Source organism: Mirounga leonina, unplaced genomic scaffold, assembly GCF_011800145.1.
Source record: "Mirounga leonina isolate KUSES-001 unplaced genomic scaffold, KU_Mleo_1.0 Mir_154, whole genome shotgun sequence".
NCBI classification, from domain to species: domain Eukaryota; kingdom Metazoa; phylum Chordata; class Mammalia; order Carnivora; family Phocidae; genus Mirounga; species Mirounga leonina.
The window spans coordinates 58406246-58428945 of record NW_023270389.1 but is presented as its reverse complement, the minus strand read 5'-3'; positions in this window follow the sequence as shown (position 1 = coordinate 58428945).

The window sequence follows — 22700 nt, the reverse complement described above, 5'->3', positions numbered from 1 at the left end:
GGGGAAGAGTGCAGCTAGAAAGGACCCTCTGTTGTGATGCTGTTGCCAGTGGAGTTTGGGGCTCTTGTGCCATAACTCTTGGCCATTCAGGCAGGAAAGGTTGAAGGGACTGATGAAAAGGAACAGCAGGTAGAAGTGGAGGGAGAGGCAGGGCTGAGGAAAAGGGAGAAAAGAAACAGAGGTGACTCGTGCTATCTTTAATCCTGGCTAAGCTCCCCTGCTACCCTGTGTATAGGGACCAAGGGAAATCTTCAACTTCGTTTTTGGTCAGTGTAGGCCAAAAATCTACACTTGCAGCAACTCTTAATCATTCGATAAAGTTTTCTACCCAGAGCATCTTAGTTGGTATAAAAAATTTGTTATGTTATAAAGAATCTGTGTGATTTTTTTCCCCCTAGGTTCCTAGCATGGAGCTTCTAACATCCTTGGGATTTCCTGAGTGATAGAAGTACCTTTGTTATTCATGAGCCCCATGGGTCACTGTGCTATCATTAAGTTAACGAGGTGACTCATTGTGGACCCCTAGATAGCTTCAGAATGGGAGTGGGTCACCAGGAAGACCAACCGTATGATTAGAGGGTCTTTAGTGGGGCCTTTGAGCTAGCTCTGGTCCAGGGAGGGAAGGAAGACTGGTGATTGAGTTTAATCATGGGGCCAATGATTTAATCAAGTATGTCTCTGGACACCAAAGCTGAGTGGAGCTTCCTGGCTGGTGAACACTTTGATGTGCTGAGAGCATGAGAAGAGGACCCAGAGCCCTCCCAGACCTCACCCTATGTGTCTCTTCATTTGGCTGGTCCTGATCTGTATGTATTTTTTAGAATAATACCGTACTCATAATATAGCTGTTTCCTGAGTTCTGTCCGTTGTTCTAGCAAATTATCAGACCTACAGTGGTCGTGAGAACCCCTAAATTTATAGACAATCAGCCAGAAGGGCAGGTGGCCTGGGGACCCCCTGAACTTGTGGCTGGTATATGAAGTGGGGCGGTCTTGTGGGGACTGTGCCAGCTCTGGGAAGTTAGCGCCAGAATTGGATGGCAACAGGCCACTGGGTGTCAGAATACCCTACTTACTCAACTTAGCATAAATGTCAACTCCTTGGTGGAAACTTCCTTGACTATCCTGACATTAGGTGCTATGTCTCTGTCCTTCTATAGCAATCTATTGATGCCTCTATTATAGCACCTGCCGTATTTTGGCACAAACATAACTTTTCTGTTAAGAAGTCTGCTTCCCCTCCCACCTAGGCACCTAGAGGACAGGGCTGTGTCTCCCTTCCCTCTGTCCCTGCACCTAGAATCATCCCTGGCACACAGCAGGTACTCAGCAAATGTTAGAAGAGCAAATGGGTTGTTATATACAAAAAAATACATTTTTTGATGAAAATAAATTTTTGAGAGCCATCAGCCCAGAACAGAGAGTGAATTTCCTCTAACTTCATTTAAAAAATTATCTATCCATCTATTATCTACCATCTATATTTAAATAACAAGTTTACACATACCAAGTAAATTTCTTATTTCTGACCATAAGCCCCACAGCAAAAACATATCCCGCCTCAAAAGGGGTTGTGGATCGTCGTCCACCCATGGGTGCATGGGATAAAATGCAAAGTGGAGGTTCAGAGGTGTTTGTTTAATGAGACAGAAGCTCCTCAGGGACGGGTGGGGTCTGTTTCAAATGCCCCAATGTGTATTTAGGCACCAGACATAGGTAAGAAGGTACAGTGAAGAGTCCGAGGAAAATCACCGGGGCCCTGCCCACAGAACAGAGAATCATGGCTACCCTGGAGAAAATGCCAAATTTGTAGGGAAAACTGATGAACCTTCTGGTTAGTTTTTCATCTCCAGGGCTGCGATTCAGTGTGGTTGGTCACCCTTTCCTGTCCAGCCCCAGCTCCAAGAATCCCTTTGCGCGTTCCACCCTGTCTGAGCCCAGGGCCCTGGCCCCATTCTCAGTGCCGCCTCCCACCAGCCCCTCCTCAACCCGCCCCCCCCCTTCCTTCTCTCCTTGGAGCAGCAGCTAGTTTTCTGTGCCATTAATTGGCTGCAAGCTGGAGGGTGTGACAAGAAGGGTTATATTCGGAAAGCCTTTTGAGCTTCAGCTTGGACCAGGATGGCTGGTCTCTAGAAAGGGCAAGGTCCCAGAGAGGGCACCGATTGGAAATTAAGGGGCAGAGCTTTTTGCAAACTGGGCTCCAGCTCCATGAAAGAGGGAGGAGGAGGGAGGCCAGGTTTGGGGTTAACTAATGCAATTACCCTCTTGGAATTTAGCTTAGGAGATGGAAGACAGAGGCCAGAGGTGACGAGCTTAAACATTCTTGTTTTTGTCTGTCTCCAATCTTCTGCTGGTTAAGGGGAGTGAGGAGGGAAGAAGAGGAGGAAAAAGACGAAACAGAAAGCCAGTGTGTGATGTGCAAGGAGTGTGGCCCAGGGGGTTAACACTGGCCCTCGGACAAGAGGGCTTGCTGTGATCTCCCCAGAGGACTGGCAGCAGTGCAAATGCATGGCTTTGGGAAAAGGGCTAGGTGGCAGGCAAGCAGGACGGACAGTCATGACAAGCGGCACATGCAATCTCTCTCCTCACCCCGCTTGGGCAGGCCTAGGAACTGGGAGAAGAAACCACAGGAACTGGATTCATTGGATCGGTGGGTGAATGGCTTCCTGATGCTGTCTCCGCCCCTCAGAGCAATACTGTCTGCCCTTTCCTTAAGGTTCCAGAACACTGGGAGCCTGGATCCGGGATGCCTGGGGCACCGCACAAGTCAGCTTGAGACCAACACTGTAGTAGTCCTCAGATGTTAGAGGCTTGCCCATTTGGTATCTCTCAGTTCAGAAACCCACACACATACCATGCTCCAGGCTACTCTCTGGGGAGATTATGTAAGCAATGACGTTGAGGCTGGGAAAACTCACGCAACCTTGCAAATGAGTTTGAACTCTTCTCTCTCCTTCCTCCAGCTGGTTCCTTGCTTACGAGGATATAATTAGCAGTAAAGTCAATAATATTGCTGGACTTTTGCAAACCTACCCATGAACCGTCACGTGGCAGTTGAATGGTTATTAGCACTCCTTGAGTTCGGAAAGCACCTGTCCTTCATTTTCCCACCTCCGCAGCCCAGGAAGGATGGCTTTTGGCAGCCAGCTCCCGGGCCCGAGTTTGAAGGCAGAACCTCTGGGCACAAAACCAGCTGTTCTCATCTGATCCTGTGAGCAACCACGTGCAGGACCATGGGCTGGCTGACTATGAGGCTGCTCAGTGCTTCTTGATCTGTGTGTTTGCACACACTGGGGCAGGACTGTAGGAGCTCTAGCTCTCTTCCCTGCGTTCACTATCCCCAAAGTACATCAGATCTCTTTTCTATCCGCAGGAATCCTCCATGAATCTATAACTGTGGAAAACAGTTTGAATTTAACTTGGAATATGGACAATCTGTAGCTGTATCAGCCAGGACAGGCTGGATTATGCTGTGATAATAAACAACTCTAAAATCTCAAGGCTGACAACCACAAAGATTTATTTCTTGCTCGAGCATCACATCCATCTTGGATCAGCCGTGTTGAGCTCTATGCTGCTTTTACTCTAGGACCTGAATTGATGAAGCAACCTTCTTGTGGAACGTAGCTGGCATCATGATAGAGAGAACAGAGATCATGGCAAACACAAGCTGGCTTTGAATGTTTCCAGACTGCAAAACAACCCACATTACTCATACTTGTATTAACTACCTATTGCTTATAACAAATCACTCCAAAAAATAGTGGCTTAAAACTATAGCCATTTAGGGCGCCTGGGTGGCTCAGTTGGTTAAGCGACTGCCTTCGGCTCAGGTCATGATCCTGGAGTCCCGGGATCGAGTCCCACGTCGGGCTCCCTGCTCAGCAGGGAGTCTGCTTCTCTCTCTGACCCTCCCCCTTCTCATGCTCTCTATCTCATTCTCTCTCTCAAATAAATAAATAAAATTAGAAAAAAAAAAACTATAGCCATTTATTATCTTGGTTTCTGTGGGTCAGGAGTTCGGGCAGTGTGGTTCTCTCGATGTCTCTAGTGAGAGTCCAGCTGAGCCTGCATCGTCCAAAGGCTTGTCTAGAGCTGGAAGACTGTCTTCCAAGATGGCGCCTCCCAAGGCTATTGTCTGGGGCCTGAGTCTTCTCCACATGCATCTCTTCCTGTGGCTGCTTTTGTGTCCTCATGGTACAGTGGACAACCTTTTCTGGACCAAGTGATCCTACAGAGGAAGGCAGAAGCTGCTATGCCTTTTCTAGCCTTGTCTTTGAAATCATGCATTTTGCCATATTCTGTTGATCACAAGGGCCAGCCCTGACTCAGTGTAGAAGGGGATTCCACAAGGCTATGGACACCAGAAGGTAGGGATCACTAGGGGCCATATGGCTACCTCACTCACATTTCTTCTGCCAAAGGTTGTCTTGAGGCCAACCCTGACATCAGTGAAATGGCAATGCATAGTCCCCTTTATGGAGGGAACTGGAATATTTAGCAAGCTGAAATACCATCTACCATGGTGGCTCATAGACTAAGTCTCTCTTTCTCTCTAACACATCACTAACCCAGGGAACGATCTTTTTCCTGCTACTGCTTCTCGAAGTTCTTGCCTCTTCCAACAGTACAACCTAATCCTGCTCAGTTTTCTTCATTGGGCTTAGGGACCACTTTCAGGAGAGCCTTGGAAATGTAAAACCAAAAGTCCTCAGTGGGATGAAGAAGGCCAGAGATCACTGGTGTGATGACTCTTAAGTCTCTTCATGTAAGCCAAGGCTTTGGGAAGGTGTGCTAACATCAGCTAGGTCCACACAGAACAGTGGGAAATTATAGCAAAGCGTTGAGGTAGAGCCTACGGAGCTAGACACAGGCTCATGTCAGACTCCCGTGTGCTGGCCAAAAGCAATGAGGCAGGGCTCTCAGGGTCCAGAGCAAGAAAAAGCAAAGCAAACACAAGAAGAACAGAGGAGTGGAACCAGGAGGTTGCAGGCCTTGAAGACCATGGTAAGTACAATGCTCATGTATCATGACAGGAAGTCAGGGGTCAGGGTGGGGTCAAGGACCAGAGTCACAGCACCAAAGAGACCTCAGTTCTGAGATAAATTTCCATCTCAGATCTTAGAATAATATTGCCCTTGACCTTATCTTCCAGACATGTCCTATTTACATTCAGTACAGCTCTATTTAACAAAACCAAGATCGTGATTTCTACAGTTATTATAATATTGAGTTCTGTAATCTTTATTACAATACTAAAGCTCGGTCTTTCGTGGGTGTTCAAGAAATGCTTCTTGACTATTAACAATTGCCATCAAGTTTCAAAACAGAATATACTGGAAAATATAGTAGTTCAACATTATCGGGGATCTAGGTCCTGAATTTTGAGTTGAGTGCAATTCCCACATGGGATTTAACCAAGCGGCTCCGGGATCTCCTGCTTTCAACCTGCTCTCCAGTTCAAGAAAGGATAAAGGGGCAAGAAGCAAAACTTTTCAATTACAACATAAGATAACTTGGAAGCCGGCGTCTCCTTGAGATCCTTTTTAAATAACTAAGCACCTGCAGGGAGGGCGGTGGGAGGATGGGTTACCCCATATTAAAGAGGGCATGTTCTGCATGGAGCACTGGGTGTTATGCACAAACAATGAATCATCTAAAACTAATGATGTAAAGTATGGTGATTAACATAACAATAAAAAAATTTTTTAAAAATAAGCACCTGCAGCCCACTCAGGCTCAGGTGTGGTCCACACCTGACGGTGGTCTCATGGTGGTACCCCCAAACTCTGGTTCCCAGACCAGAGTTGGACTGGCTGCCTCCAAGTCACCCAGAGAGCTTGTAATACAGTCTCCAAGCTCTCCCTCTGGTGACTGATTCTGTAGGTCTGGCGTGGGATCAGAGTGAAACCAAAGGGTCAATGGGACTAACAAGCTAATGAGCACAGCTGCAACTTTTTACCCGGACTTCTTTCCTTTGCCTTTAAGTTTCCCTGACTCTCCTGTGGAGAGGCAGATTGGAGGCTTGTTCCTCGTTTAGCTGGCTCCCAAACCAAGTCTTCCCTTGCTGCGGACTGGGCGTCTCCGTGATTGCCTTGCTATGCATCAGCGTTTGCTTACAAGAAGGATGTGTAATTTTCCAGAAGCTCCCGTGATACTGATGCACAGCCAGGTTTGGCAATCACTAGCTGAACATCAGTTTAGTTCAATAACTCGGGATGTGCCTGACAGATACCAAACCAACGGACACGTAGAAGAGTCACTATTAGTTACACTAACGCTTAGTAATAATACTGCCCTTTGGGAAAAAGATAACAGACAGCTGCAACTTGTGTGGATAAAAAGGTGGTTTATTATAAAGAAACAGGACCGTACAGAACCCCAGGTTGAGAAGCAACGGACTGGAATAAAAACTAGAAGGCTGTCAGGAACCAGTGTGTCCTTCTACCACATTTAAAAAAAAAAAAAAAAACCTGTTTTTGCCATTGTCACCTTTCAGGCTCTCTCTACTCCGGAGGCAGCCGCGGGCCCCGTTCACCATGCTTCCCATCCTGCTTCCCCCACGCTGGCCAGAGCAAGCACACTGGGCAAACTGGTGCTCTCTAGCCCATATGGCCAGCCCTGGGTTTGTCACGGATAACGCAACTTTTTTAATGTAAGATAATTTCAACATTGTTAAATTGTGGGATTTCATATACAAACCTGAACTGGGGACTTCTGTAAACATCAGAACACCTGGCAACCGGGGCTCATGCGTGGCAGCATCTGGCTGGAGCCGATTAACAGCCAGCCCTTTGCACGGAGCAGGAGCCCTCCGGCCTCCCGGCTCTCGCTCGGTCCCCCACCTGTCCTCCTCAGTCCCAGCGCCTGTCGCAAGAATGCAGAAGATTGGTGGCTTCCACACTGCACACTGACTTCTCACAATTCTGGAGACGCTCAGGAAAGTCTGAGATGAGGGTGCCAGCCTGGTTGAGTTCTGCTGAGAGCCTTCTTCCTGGTTTCCTCACATGGTGAGGGGACAAGAGAGAAGCAAGTTCTCTCCTGTTCTTTCTTACAAGGGCACTAATCCATTCACAAGGACTCCACCCTCACGACCGAATTACTTCCCAAAGGTCTCCTCTCCGAATACTATCACGCTGCAGATTGGAGTTTCAACATAAGAATTTGGGGGGACACATTAAATTCAGAGCAGGGTCCCTGACCCCAAGATCACAGGTCAGGTGAAATTGTGCTTCGAAGCTGTGCGGTTCGTTTCCTTACACCTGGCCGGCCTCATTCATTACGTTACCCATTTGACCCTAACGGGCATTTGAATTTGCAACCCCTGTGACTTTTCTAAGTGCATATCTAAAGGCCCAGAAGAGTTAGACTGGCCCAGTCGTGACGGCTTTTCTGTTCCTGGTCTAAGCAGTTTGGCCACAGGAGTCTTGTGACTCAGGCCCCACTCAGCAGGACCTGCAGGAGCATCGGTTCTGAGAAAAAGTTGAGAGCAAGTTTTGCAAGAAGACAGGATGGGGTTGGAGGAAAAATGATTAGTGATTTTTTTAAATTTTTTCTTGCGGGGGGCCAGGGGGAAGGACAGAAGGAGGGGGAGAATCTTAAGCAGACTCCCTGCTCAGCGGGGAGCCCGATGCGGGGCTCGATCTCACAACCCTGAGATCATGACCTGAGCCCAAATCAAGAGTCAGATGCTTCACCAACTGAGCCACCCAGGCGCCCCATTAATGATTTTTGTATACAGGATTCGTGCACTTATCTTCCAGATTTTATCTCACTTCCCTTATGACCAGAGCACAGGCATTTGAAAGAGGAGTAACAATTTATGGGTGCAACTGAGTTGGTGGACAGTGCAGAACTCTGGGTGAAGTTGTTTTGTTTTAATAAATGCTATAGAATAAGCTCCAAAGGGCAGGCATTTTTTCTACTTGGTTTTCTGATTAATTCCACACACCTAGGGGCACCTGGGTGGCTCAGTCGGTTAAGCGTCTGCCTTCGGCTCAGGTCATGATCCCGGAGTCCTGGGATGGAGCCCTATATCGGGCTGCCTCCTCACTGGGGAGCCTGCTTCTCCCTCTCAAGGGAGCTCTGAAAGCTCTCGCTCACTATCTCTGTCTCTATCTCTGTCTCTCAAATAAATAAATAAAATCTTAAAAAAAAATAATTCCACACACCTAGAATAGTGCCTGATCCATAGACATGCCCTATACACAACGTGAAGGAGGAAATCGATTAGCTGAGCCCCTGTCATACACTGAGCTGTGGTTCTCAGCTGGGAATGTCCTTGGAATTATTTGGAAAGCTTTTAACAGTACAGGCTCCCTGGCCACATCTTAGACCTATTGAAATAAGCTTTCCAGAGATAGGGCTAAAGAGTCCGCATTAAAAAATAAAAAAGGCATCCCAGGGGGTACTGATGAGCAGGTTACTTTAAAAAACAAAACAAAACTGGGGCGCCTAGGTGGCTCAGTTGGTTAAGCGACTGCCTTCAGCTCAGGTCATGATCCTGGAGTCCCGGGATCGAGTCCTGCATCGGGCTACCTGCTCAGCAGGGAGTCTGCTTCTCCCTCTCCCGCTCCCCCCTCTTGTGCTCTCTCTCTCTCTCACTCTCTCTCTCTCTCAAATAAATAAATAAACAAAACAGAAAAACTCCAAGATCTTTTCCAAGGTCTCAGATCCTTTTCTCAAATTCCACAAAATAACTGAAGAAGCAGAGGAAGGGAGATAAGTAGAAGGAATAAGGACAAACAGAAAAATCGAAAACAAATGAGATAGACCAAACAAATGTTCAAGCTTTTCCAGCAAGCATTTCTATCTAACGGTGTTCACTAGACACAAGCTAAATTAGCAGAGGCTGGATCTTAAATCTCCCCGAAAATGCACTGTGTGTTAACTAACTAGAATTTAAAAAAAATAAATAGGTGATGGGGATTAAGGAGTACACTTGTGATGAGCGCCAGGTGTTGAACTGCCATCTTTGCACACCTGGAACTAATACACTGTGTGTTACCTAACTGGAATTTAAATTAAAACCTTAAAAATAAATTAAAAATAAACAAATAAGTCTCTCCAAAAACAATTTCTCCTCCTTCCATTGTGAAAAATCAAGCGGCCACTTTATAATTTGTAAAATGTTTACCTGCCGGCGAATGCTTTGTTACAGGAACTGTCCGAGAAGGTCTAAATGGTCCACGAGACTGCGTGCTGAGTTCCCTCTTGAAGGAATCAATTCTGTTCTACCTAAACCTTAGAGGATATAAGGCTTTCAGTGAGTAGGAATGAGCATTGAAGCCTACGAATTAATCTGCCCGAGGCTGGCCTGCTGTGGTTTGTCCCGGAGCGCAGAACACGCGGGCTCAGGTGTCAGCCCTGGGGTCCTGGTGGCCGAGCGCGCTTTCAAAGGACGACCGAGCACGTGCGGCTCACGGGAGCCCTGGCGCCCGGCCAACAAGGGTCTTGGCGTTTTCGGGCGTCAGGTTTCATTTTCGTTACAGCAAAGAGGAGAGGGCAGTCCGCGGTGGACGTGGGGAGGGCTTTGCCTCGCTTGTGGTGAACTCCCCCGCACGTCCCGGAACGCTGGTGATCCAGGGCTCATGGGACACTGAGAACCGGAGCCTGGGTCGCAGGGTCCCAGAGTCAAACCCAAAGGTTCTGAGCAGGGACCTGACAGCAGCAGCAAGCTGCCGGGGGTGGCAGGGCAAACAGGACCCTCTAAGGCTCAAAACCAGTGACCCAAGACTTAAGGGAATGAACTTACCATCTTCTTCTTTCTCATATTGTTTATGTGTGAGCTGGCTGGAACCTTATACCCAGCATTTGTGTTAAAAAAGCATCTGTGGGACGCCTGCGCGGCTCAGTCCGTTGAGCGTCTGCCTTTGGCTCAGGTCGCGATCCTGGGTTTCTGGCATCGAGTCCCGCATCGCGCTCCTTGCTGGGTGGGGACCCTGCTTCTCCCTCTGCCTCTGCCGCTCCCCCTGCTTGTGCTCACGCTCTCCTTCTCTCTCTGACAAATAAATAAAATATTTTCAAAAATAAAAAATAAAAAAGCATCTGCATTTATATGTGTATATGTTTGCTTCCTTCTGCATACAGAATCTCTGGAAAGACATGCAAGAAATAGGTGATAATAGTTGCTTCCGGGGAAGGAAACTGGGTAGCTGCGACGTTTACTTTCTTCTCCATCCTAGTGTGACTTTTGCATGTTCTATCAAACAATTATTTTATCTATTCAACAAACTGTGTGGCAGTTAAACATTGTACCCAGGGGGAGAATGTACCTGATGTTGCCTGGAACTCAGAGTTGGTGCCAAGCACTGAGAACCCTACATTCTGACCCTGGGGCACAGACCACTTCCTCCGGCTCAGCAGACCGGCCCTACCACCCCCAAACCTAACACCAGCATCCCTGTCCCCCAGGTTTGATAGGAGAGAGAGAGAGAGAGAGTCACAGGGAGCACAGTGGTCATCCTTCCCTTCGGTGGGTGTAAGCTGGCTGGCCCACCAGCCTCCTGGGGCGGGCTCCACAGCCCAGGGAGTCTCCGTCCTGCCCCTGCCCACAGCTGCCACAGCCCCCAGTCTGTGACAACCTCTCCCCTGGAAGGCAGAGACTGGAGTTCCAGAGCCACACCACAGAAGCTGTGTGGCTCTGGAACTCCTTCTCTGTTAGGCCACCTGGCTCCCCCATTCTCCTTCTCCGGCCTGGCCACTGGCTTCCCCGTGTCCCGTACCCACGCCCTTGCCCCCCCGGCTCCTCTTCCTTCCTTCTCTTATTCTCTCCTCAACACTTGTTCTCCCATATTTCCCAGCTGCACACCTTCTGGGTTTTCAACCCATACTGGACGCATTTTCTCATTCCGTCCTGCGTTGCTGAATTGTGGAAGCTCGTTTCCCCCCGTTAGACAGAAAACCCGCCGAGGCTCGGGCCGTTCGTGTAGCTGGACAGAGGTCCCACGAGTCTTAAGGAACAAAGTCAGCAGTTTAACCCAAGTTTCCGTGACTTCAGACGTGAAGTTCTGGCTTCTGCCCCAGCTAGGATGGAGTAACAGACATGGGGTTTGATCCTCCTGCCTGAAACAACAACAAAAAGACACAAAACAGTTGAAACAACAGTTTTGAATCACTGAGCATCAGGTGACAAAGGGCGGTGAGCCTGGAGAAATGGGAAATAAACTTAATGAGCCCTACAATTACCATCGACTCCTGCTTTGAGACAGTTTCCTGATGCCACACAGGAGGGGAAACTGAGGCTGTGCCCCGTGATCTCACTGAGTTGAGGAGACAAAGCTGAGAGCCTGGGGGTGCCAAAGCAGCCAGAGTGGAGCACAGAATATGAGAGAGGACAGAGAACCCTGGAGATCGCAGAGCGGGGACAGGACACAGGCTGTGGGGAAGGAGACATCCAAAGGGCTTGGAGGGAACTGTCCCTGCTGCCAACACAGGGCCAGGAATTGCACCCAAATTCTGTTCTTTTCAGCCATACTGACAAAAACTTATAATTCATGGCTCATTGGGTAGTGTACTCAGGAAAGTCTTATCTCGGCGTGGGGAATATTTAGCACTAGAGTGGACCCTGTTCTGGGTCCGCCTAACAAATCATAAAGGCAAGACTCAAAAAGATCCAACTGTTTCCAAGTAACCGCATCCCAGAACAATGTTCAGGAAGATTTATAGCAATACAGAAATATCTAGCACCCAACAATATATAATTCACAATGCCTGGCGTCCAGTCGAAGCCTGGCAAAGAGGCAGGAAAACGTGATCTCAATTGAGAATCATTAATCATTTGCCGTTGACCGGTCCAACCCAGAATGGGCACGGATGTTAGAATTAGCAGAGAAGGACGTGAAACCATGGAGTAAGTGCTCAATAGATCAATGGACGCTGGCTATCATTATTATTTAATTTCACCCTCAAGAAAAGCTTATCCTGAGAAGGACATTCTCATTTTCACAGGCAGAAAGTAAAACTGAGGCCCAGAGTGCTGGAGGGCACAACCAAGGTCCCGGAGGGAATTATCTGCAGAGCAGGGGCTAGAATGAGTTCCTTCCTTTACGTGTTGCCCAGGATCAGACCTGCAGGGATGCAGCCCTTCTCCGTTCGCGACCCCAGCCTCCCTGTCTGGTGGCCAGAGCCTCTCCTCTTAGCTTGAGCTGAAAGGGCAGCATGAGTGGTGCACCAGCTGCTTCCATCAGTAGTCTGCATCCACTCAGCCCCTGGAAGGGCTAAAAACACGGACCTTCCCCGGGAGGGGAAGAATATGAAATTTGACTAAAGCTCTCACCCCAAAATTAGGCAGGCTGGTAGAGGCCTGCTGGTTTGGCTACCTATTGATTTAATATAACTTTGCAGTAAAATCCATAGACTGGGGCAATTTGGCAATTCAGCATTGTCTCTGCATCACTTAAGTATGAGCTTTGATCAAAGGATCTTCACAAACATTGGCACAGCCAGCATCCAGGGAGTTGGGGAGAAGCAGACATCTAGAGCTAGTTGCTATCGTGAGTCTGGAGGGGGGGCGGTGGAATCAACCAAGCAACCAACCAACCAAACACATACAAAAAGAGAGTATTTCAAATACTGATTTGCACAATCTATAGGGTGGTATGAGAATCAATTGATATAACCCATTCTACTCAAAGCCATCACTGAAGGAATTGTGCATATGAAAATACATAAAATTATTAGTTTTAATTTATGTTGACTCTGCATTTGTTTCAGAGAGTCAGATATACTGGTCGAAATTCATGCAACTAGTGTCTGTTGGGCCACTGGAAATATACTGGATGGATTACACCTTGGCTTTGAATGTAGTTCTCTTGTTACTAGATCCTGTTACCATGATTATCTCAAAAAGAACACCCCTCCTCCAGCTTGGGACCCACTAAAACCATTAGGCCTTTCTCTTATGCCATGTGTGCTTTCTATAAGGGGGAGGATGCTTCTCTGTTCAATCAACATTTTTCTCCCCATTTTTAGAAGGTAATATTGCCTTCTAGTCAAACCTTCACAAACAACCCTGTTCAACTTGTCCTCTGAAAAAGTCATGAACATATGAAAAGTCCATCATCTAAATTGTTGATGAAGATATTAGATGCCTAGAATTAAGTTCTGCAGGACAGTCCTTAACACTATACACTTTGTCTTCAAACCAACTGGGTACCATCTAACACACTCCATCCACTAATTCCAAACCAGTGGGTCATGAATTTGGGGGATCTGGGAAGAAGGGTGCATGGGCAAGGAGTTATTCCTAGGTTTCTGTGTGTCTCTCATTGTTTGTAGATGTTTGTAAATAATGTTTCATGCATATGTGTATTTCTTCTTTTAAAATGTGCCTGAAGGCTGTTAGGAACACTAAATCACAAATTCATTTAAAATTGTGACTAAATTCACATGAGATTTTGGTCATTAGCATTTTCTCAATTGATATCCTATAGCATATTTGCTGTTTTATAGAAATCCTTGAGCCATAGTGCATATGCCCCAAATTATCCATTACAATTTTGTTTATAATATCCCCAAACTTGGAAATAACCTGGCTATACGTTCGTTAAGTAAATTATAGTATAGAATACAATAGTATACCATTTAACTACTAAAAATGATTGTATTTATATTTACTTACATGAAAAATGTCTAGAACTTTTCTGGGCAGTGAAATAGTGTTTTATGTTTTCCTTTTTTAATATTTGTAGATTTTTCGAAATACAAGAATATCATTTTTCAAAAGTAAGAAAACTATTATTAAGGGTTCCTGCAGATAAAGTGTTAAGTATAATGGCCACATCTTCTTGGTTTGGCCATAAGAAAAACTCAGTAGAATTCCAATCTTCAGCGTATATTTGCTTCTTGTCCTTTATCTGTACAACGCATCGCTCAGGCGTGGAAATAACTCAAATGACTCGGGCATGATTTGTTCACTGGGCCCCTGCTTTGCGGTGGCTTTCATACAGCTAGCAGACTCACACATGCAGCCTTTCCCATGTGGAACTCAAACTCTTGCTCTCTGCAAACAGGAGGACGCTGAACTCTCACGTGGTAGTGGGGCCTGCCAGCCGATTTGTTCAACTTCCACAGCAGCATTTTGGGCTCTGAAGTGGTTTGGGTTGTTTATTTAAATTTTTCTTGTTGTGGTGCCTAGGTGGCTCAGTTGGTTAAGCGACTGCCTTTGGCTCAGGTCATGACCCTGGAGTCCCAGGACTGAGTCCCGCATTGGGCTCCCTGCTCGGCAGGGAGTCTGCTTCTTCCTCCGACCCTCCCCCCCATGCTCTCTCTTTCTCTCTCTCTCTCTCTCTCTCTCTCAAATAAATAAATAAATCTTTAAAAAAAAAATTCTTGTCGTTACTTAAACCTTTTGTTATCTAAAAATAGAATATTAGAGACTTCTACTTAAAAATGAGTGTTTGAACACACTTTTTCATCTTTTCCCCCTAAAACCTAACTAAAGTAACAGTACAGAAACAAAAAGGTGTGAACAAACAAAAAGAAAATGGGAAAGACAGTGACCATAGTTCAGAGATGTCAACAAACTTGGAAGGAGGACAATGAGTGAATGAGTGGTTTCTGACTTAGCAGAAGAGAGGCTCTGTTAAAAGAGCATATTCAGGGGGCGCCTGGGTGGCTCAGTCGTTAAGCTAAGCGTCTGCCTTCGGCTCGGGTCATGGTCCCAGGGTCCTGGGATCGAGCCCCCACATCAGGCTCCCTGCTCCGCGGGAAGCCTGCTTCTCCCTCTCCCACTCCCCCTGCTTGTGTTCCCTCTCTCGCTGTGTCTCTCTCTGTCAAATAAATAAAATCTTTAAAAAAAAAAAAAAAAGAGCGTATTCATTCTAGTGCCAGAATAAAGGAAATCAAGATGAGAGGTAGTTCTAAAGGCTTTAATGTGGGAGGCACTTGGCTGGCTCAGTTGGAAGAGCATGTGACTCTTGATCTTGGGGTTGTGAGTTCAAGACCCACATTGGGTGTAAACGTCACTTAAAAAATAAAATCTCGGGGCACCTGGGTGGCTCAGTCAGTTAAGCATCTGACTTTGGCTCAGGTCATGATCTCAGGGTCCTGGGATCCAGCCCCTAGGGTTCTCCCTCTGCCCCTCCCCCTCCCCCTATTTGCAAGCGCGCGCTCTCTCTCTCAAATAAACAAAATCTTTAAAAAATAAAAAGTTAAATAAAATCTTTTTTTTAAAACAAAGACTTAAGTGTGGGGTGAAACTCTCAACTAGAGTATTGGCAAAAAGTCTACATAAGCAGCAGTTAAACCCCCAGGTCTCCTCCCCTTAGCCTAAGGAGCTGTGAAGTAGCTTTTCCTCACCCCAACAGCAGAGAAGTGGTTACTGCCTAGAAGTAGAAGCAGAATATCTCTGAGCTTAGGGACACCTAGCACTGCTAGAGGGGGGAGGGAGACACTATACTGAAAGATAGCCTATTGAATGGTAAGAACCCCCAGATTTTTTGCTTGAATTCCAGAATGTTCTCAGCTAAACATATCTCTTGGATCCACCCACTGCTCCCAGAAAAAGATCCCCAGAAGATTACCCTCTGGGGAAATTTACCATCCCAAGCAAAAAGACCCATAGATGCTGACATTTGGGGTCTCCTAATGAAGAGCAGTTCCCTATGGTTAGCTCATTAGTTGACAGTCTCTGCCCATGCCCATAGAACTTTCGATCAGATTTGTAGTGCCACATTCTTAAATATGAATTGACTACTAGACATATGAGGAAATCCTATAACTTTACAGACAGAACAACTAGAGAAACAGAAAAAGGATCTTAGGGGCACCTGGGTGGCTCAGACAGTTGGGTGTCTGCCTTTGGCTCAGGTCATGATCTCAGAGTTCTGGGATCAAGTCCTGCATCGGCTTCCCTGCTCAGCGGGGAGTCTGCTTCTCTCACCCCATTCCTGTTCTATCTCTCTCTCTCTCTCTCTCACTCTCACTCTCTCTCTCAAATAAATAAATAAAATCTTCAAAAAAAAAGAAAAGAAAAGAAAAAGGATCTTAGAAAACAGAAAATGCAGGGAGCAGAGGCAAATTCACAAAAGGTGTAAGTAATATGTATCAACAGATAAAAAGATTGCATCTATTAAGAATATGATGCTATGAAAAAAGAATATTTAGAAAATGAGAAAGAGCTCTTCATAGTAAAGCAACTGTATATAATATCAAAAATTAAAAGTCCAATAGAAGGGTTGAGAAAATATTCCAGAGAATGAAGCAAAAAAGACAAACAAATAGAAAATGGGGGGGGGGAGACAACAATTTAGATTAATCTGCAAGGTACAAAAAAATCCACAAAAGGAGAGAAGAAGAAACAAAGGAGAGGAAATTATCAATAAAGTCATAGTAATAGCAAACTTCCCGTACTATAGGGAGAAAGAGAAGATCTGAAAAGTTTCTGGGGAAAAAAAAAAAAAAAAAAAAAAAAAAGATTCAAAGGACCAGGAATTGGAAGGTAGAGGGCATTGGAGTAATGTCTTTAAAATTCTGACAGAACATTTCCAACCTGGATTTCTAGTCCCAGCTAAATATTTAATTAAGTAGAAAGTAGGATTAAGATTGTTTAAGAACTCAAAAAAAAATAGAATAAATAAAATGAAGTATTTCTGTGCAACCTTTCTCCCGAAGCTACTGCTGGATTTGTTTCAAAAGAGTGAGGGGATAAGTCAAGGAAAAGGAAAATGTGGGCTCCAGGAAGGCGGGGATACCACAAACGGGCACAGTGAAGGGGATTCTTGGGCTGCTCGCGAAGAGAAGTTCAAGATCAGCAGGCTTCACAGGGCACCCAGTACAGGTCAGGCAGGACAGCCTGGAGAGAGAGCGTCAAGAAAAACATAAACATAAAATTGATAAATATATGTTGACCATATTGAGAAGAGTATCCTACTCCCAGAAAGTTTGGAAATGAATTCATAATTACTACATGGAAACCTAAGCAAATAAAAAATAAGACAATTATTTACTTCAGGGGGAAAGAAGTACTCCCTGACAGTAAAAAGAATCAAAGAAGACTCAGTGGTTCAACTGGGACCTATGTCTGCCAAGCAAGAAAGTGTCACATCTGATCTTTATATTGTTTAGTATAATTTTAAATGTTGATTTAATAAAAATAATAGTAACATAGCTCTTTCGGTAGAGGAAAGTGAGGCAGTATGTGTATGGTGGTGGTGGGGTGGTATTGGGAAATAAATCTATAATTGGAAGTGAAAAAGCAATGTCCAGAACAGAAAATTTTGAAAAAATTAGCAATATAAGCATATTTAGAAATACGAGAGTAAAAAACAGAAGAAATAGCTAAAAAATTTTTATGTGGTTGCCCCTAGGAGCAGGCAGTAGAATGGGGAGAGAGATTGGGCACATGCACATGGGTGCATTCATAAATTCTAGAAGTTATAGTACTCTTGAGTATATATGTATACATGTTTTCCTTTGATATACTTAAAAGGTTTTTAAGGGGACATTCAGGGCATTCATTGGGTGGCATAGAAGTAGCCTAAGCTTGCCTAGCGTTCAGATTCTAAAAATATCCTGGCAAAGAGGTGTGGTGGAGAGCTGAGCAGCAGGGAGGGTAATGTATTGAGGGAAGGTTTGGGCTGCCAGGAGATGGAAGGGGTAGAAGAAGGAAATACGGTGAGTCATTTGCCCGTTCTTTCTGGAGTTCCTTTGTAGCCAGAGTTGCATTAGGGCACCTTTTTAAGGAGGCTTTCACAATGAGGCAGGGAAAGATTCATCATCCTCCCTACAGTGTGAAAGAACACCTGCCGGGCGCTGGGTCTGCCTTTCCCTCCCAATCATGTCAGGGAGAACAGAGCTGAGAGACTTATCATGCTCTTCTGAGAGCTCCAGAAAGCTGCCTAGGGGTGTTTCTCTAGTCATCTTTCGAACTTTGAAAAGTCTTCACCTCCAAGTGCAGAGATCCAGATCATCGCCCCAAGGGGATCCTCCCTCTCTCCTGGATGACAAGTTCCTCGAGGACAGAAAAAGTTCTTGTACAATTTGGCATCAGACACAGCGCTCAATGAGTGTCTTGTCTATGGCAGGCACCCAGGGATGCATGGTCAATGAGCAACTGAAGATGCCTAGAGAGATGTCTTCTCCTTTGGATGTTTAAAAGTGATTATTTAAGGGGTGCCTGGGTGGCTCAGTTGGTTAAGGTCTGTCTCTTGGTCTCAGCTCAGGCCTTGATCTTGGGATCATGAGTTCAAGCCCCGCATTGGGCTGTACGCTGGGTGTGGAACCTACTTAAAAAAGTCATTATTTAATTCAAAGGGATACATACACCCCTATGTTTATAGCAGCATTATTTACCATAGCCAAATTATGGAAGCAGCCCAGGTGTCCACTGATAGATGAATGGATACAAAGAAGTGGTATATACACACAATGGAATACTATTCAGCCATAGAAAAGAATGAAATCTTGCCATTTGCCGTGACATGGGTGGAGCTACAGAGTATAAAGGTTAGCAAAATAAGCCAGTCAGAGAAAGACAAATACCATATGATTTCACTCATATATGGAATTTGAGAAACAAAGCAAACGACCAAAGAAAAAAATAAGAAGAGAGAGAGAGAAACCAAGAAACAGACTCTTAACTCTAGAGAACAAACTGATGGTTACCAGAGGGGAGGGATGAAATAGGTGATGGAGATTAAGGCGTGTACTTGTCCTGATGAGCACAGGGTGTTGTATGGAAGTGTTGAATCACTATATTATACACCTGAAACTAATATAACACTGCATGTTAACCATAGTGAAATTTAAGAAAAGTGATTATTATCCAGGATATATATTTTCTTTTAAGATAAGAAAATAGTGATCCTTCTTGTTCATAGCCAACGAACAAAGCTCCAAGAAGCGATTTTTACGTAGTTTTTATTTAGTTAGTTAGTTGTTTAGTTATTTATTTATTTTAAGATTTTATTAATTTATTTGAGAGAGAGAGAGAGTGCACAAGAGCAGGGTGAGGGGCAGAGGGAGAAGCAGACTCCCTGCTGAACTGCAATCATGACCTGAGCCCAAGGCAGAAGCTTAACCGACTAAGCCACCCAGGCGCCCCTACTACATAGTTTTGTTTTTTTTTTTAAAGATTTTATTTATTTATTTGACAGACAGAGACACAGCGAGAGAGGGAACACAAGCAGGGGGAGTGGGAGAGGGAGAAGCAGGCTTCCCGCGGAGCAGGGAGCCCGATGCGGGCTCGATCCCAGGACCCTGGGATCATGACCTGAGCCGAAGGCAGACGCCCAAAGACTGAGCCACCCAGGCGCCCGCCCCTTCTACATAGTTTTTAAACAAACAAAACTTTACCCAATAAAGTTTCTTCCCAACTGAGGCTACCAAGAGAATATTTTAAGCAAAAATTGAAATTCCAAAGACTTTTCTGAGGTACAATAAGTATCATTAAGCCAATAGCTCCCTTTTAGGGTGTTGAGTTCTGTTATCTCTATGGAATGATCCTAATTTCCATTTAAAAAAAAAATCAGGACACATACAGGCTATTCCTCTGCTTTGATTACTAGAAGGCCATCCCCTGATCTACCTTCAAAACCTAACGAAGGGGCGCCTGGGTGGCTCAGTCGTTAAGCTTCTGCCTTTGGCTCAGGTCATGATCCCAGTGTCCTGGGATGGAGCCCCTCATCAGGCTCCCTGCTCCACGGGAAGCCTGCTTCTCCCTCTCCCTCTCCCACTCCCCCTGCTTGTGTTCCCTCTCTCGCTGTGTCTCTCTGTCAAATAAAAAAATAAAATCTTAAAAAAAAAAAAAAAAAAAACCCAACCAAGAAGTCACCTTTTCTGGGAAGCCTCCCCTGCCCTCCAAACTAAATGAAGTGATATGCTCCTCTGTGGTTGCAACATCTTTTGATTGTTATATGAATCACCCAATTGTAATTTATTATTTACTTTGTAAGAGCCTTGAGGGCAGGGATAATGTCATGTTTACATCTAGGTTCCCTCACTTAGGAACTGGCATGTCTTTGAGCAGTCAGTAAATGTTGGTATTAGAGAATGAATTGAATGGTAATAGAGAATGTTTTCCTTTTTGTGAATATACTCATATGAAGTCTCACAATTATATAAAATGATTCCATGTTCAGTTATATACTTAACGAATTGCCTTTATTAAAAAGATTAAAATTACGTGAAATCAGTGTCCTGGAACATCCTAGACATACGGCTTTAAAGTTGCATAATACCAGCAGCTTGAACTTATTTAATTTGACAAAGTGAGGTGCTCATTGGCATTTGAAAGAAATGTCAGACAACACCATAGGGATGGAGGGGGAGGTTGGGGGGTAGGGGGGAGTTGTTTCAATTAATTTCAGTTGCCAAAGGGAAGTGATTCACTTCCAAGTCATTTGTTTTGACTCTGATATTATTTTCCTAGCACAGATCTGGTCTTACATCTTCTAGTAATTGGTTTAATACCATAGGGTGTTATTTGGCCCTTTTTCACATACTCACTGAACAGCTCACTTCTAAAATATAAGAAAACACTGATTTTAAGAACTTTCTGATTAAAGAGCTAGATTCTCCTAGTGTTAAGTTAGGTTCTCAGGGAAATTAGGACAATTAGTACCGAGTTACTTTAAAAGCAGTGAAAATTATAGGGGTTAAACCAAAGAATAGGGGAGAGTGGTGGGAATTTAATCTTTCTATGCTGGAGAAATAAGACCCGCAATATTAAAGCATTTCATTAATTCATTTATTCAACAAACATATTGAGGCTCACCAAAAGCATGGCAGTAGCCATGGCATACAATGGGATCTTCCAAAAAGTGCTGGAAAGAATGTCCCAGAAGCTTGACAAATTAAATGTCCCTCTCTAAGAACTCAACTGAATGTCATAACTTATTTTGGTTGCTGAGGCATAAAACAAGTTATAATTGGGGTCTTAGAAGGATGGTCAACATAAAGCTGAACTCAATCCCATCTGAATTGGATTAACCCTGATATTATATCCTTAATTGTATATTTTGCCACAGACAGGACTTAATCTACAAAGAAGCACTGGTATTAACAATGTTTGTGTGTGCAGAATTCAACCCTGACTTATTGTTTGTTTCTTAATGAGCTATACCCTTCAGTATGAGAAAAATAGGCAATTGAGTGTCTAGAATCTGGTTCCTTCTGGGCTTCATCCTTTGTTTTCAAGAACCTCGGAATCAGATAATTGAATGTGGGTGTTCATCTGAACCAACAAGCTATCGTGTAAAAACATTAATTTTGTACCCACTATGTCTGTGAGGCCCTAAAGACGCCAAAAGTATAAGCTGTGGTCTCTGTCTTCAGTGGGCTTGTAGACTCTCAAAGAGCAGAACATGTGTATAAGAAGATTAAAAAAAAATTGGAGTAACATGCAAAATGCTTACTATAATATAGACCATAAGTCCATATAGTCTATATAGACTATAGTAAGTTCAGGGCTGGATAGTCTGGTTGTGGAAATAGAGGAAGGAGAACTTGACAAAGGCCTTGAAAGAGGGGAATTAGGAATTGAGGGGTAGGAGGAGGGGAGGACCTGGCAGGGAGGAGGGTATGGGAGGGGTGTTGAGAGCAATGAACAGGCCAGTTTTGCTCCAGTACAAGGTTAGCATAGAACAGTTTATTAACTGGAGTCTGATGTCTGATTTGGGGCTGTGGCATATGTACTATTTGGCCTGAATGTAGTTTGAATATTGAAAAACTGGTAGAAGTCACATCAACAGTGGAATTCTTGGTATGCTCTTAAAAATTAGAAAGTCTGGTAGCAATAGGTCTGTGTTCCTGGAAGGCAAACATCCCTTGAAGCTGAATCGCTACCGTGCCCCTCAGAGCAGAGTGGGAGTTTTCCTTTGAGGCAGTCCCCACCTAGCCCATTTGCTTTCCTTCCTCGGTCTCTTACCAGCATTTCATTAGTCCCTTTTGTGAGGTTATGCTGTGGTAACAAACACTCCCCAAAATCTCAGTGGCTCACAACCACAGAGCTGTTCTTTGTCACCCTTAGGATGTGTCAGCTCTAGTTGGTTGTGGCTGTGCTCTGTGTGTCTCCTTCCTTCTGCGATCTGAAGAAACAGCACCTGCCCAGGATGTACTGTCCTCGAGGGAGAGGGGCAAAAGATCAGAAAAGTGGCGGAACCACGAAATGCCTCTTGAAAACCTTTGCTCGGTCATGGCATACGTCACTTCCTCTGAGAGTGCATTTGGTCAAAGCATGTCACGTGCTAAGCCTGTGTCAGTGGTTTGGGAAAACATACCCTTTCACAGGGGGGGTTCAGTGACTAATTGGGAACCTATGATACAGTCTTCAACAGCATTTGAATTTACTTCTCCCCCGATGAGAAAACAATGTGGAGTGAGGGGCAGGAGGGAGAATCAGAGGGCCAAGAATGCCAGCTGCCAGGCTCCTGACCGACAGCGAAGTTCCCCAAGCACATCAAGCAAACAAACAAACAAACAAACGAACGAATGAAGAGACAACACCTCCAGGGAAGGCCTAATTCTGGGGAGCAGGGCTTTCGTTCACACACACAGACACACACACACACACACGCCCTCATGAGAAGCACGCAACTGAACGTGACAGAAGCCAATAGAGGAGGAGGAAAAGGGTTGGATCTCTTTGCTCCTGTCTTTATTTACAGCAAAGGACAGAACACTTTGTCACCTTGGAAACAGCCCACAAAGGCAGTGTGTAAAGCTCTAAGAAATCCCCGGCTGCTCTCTCAGAGGTGGCTG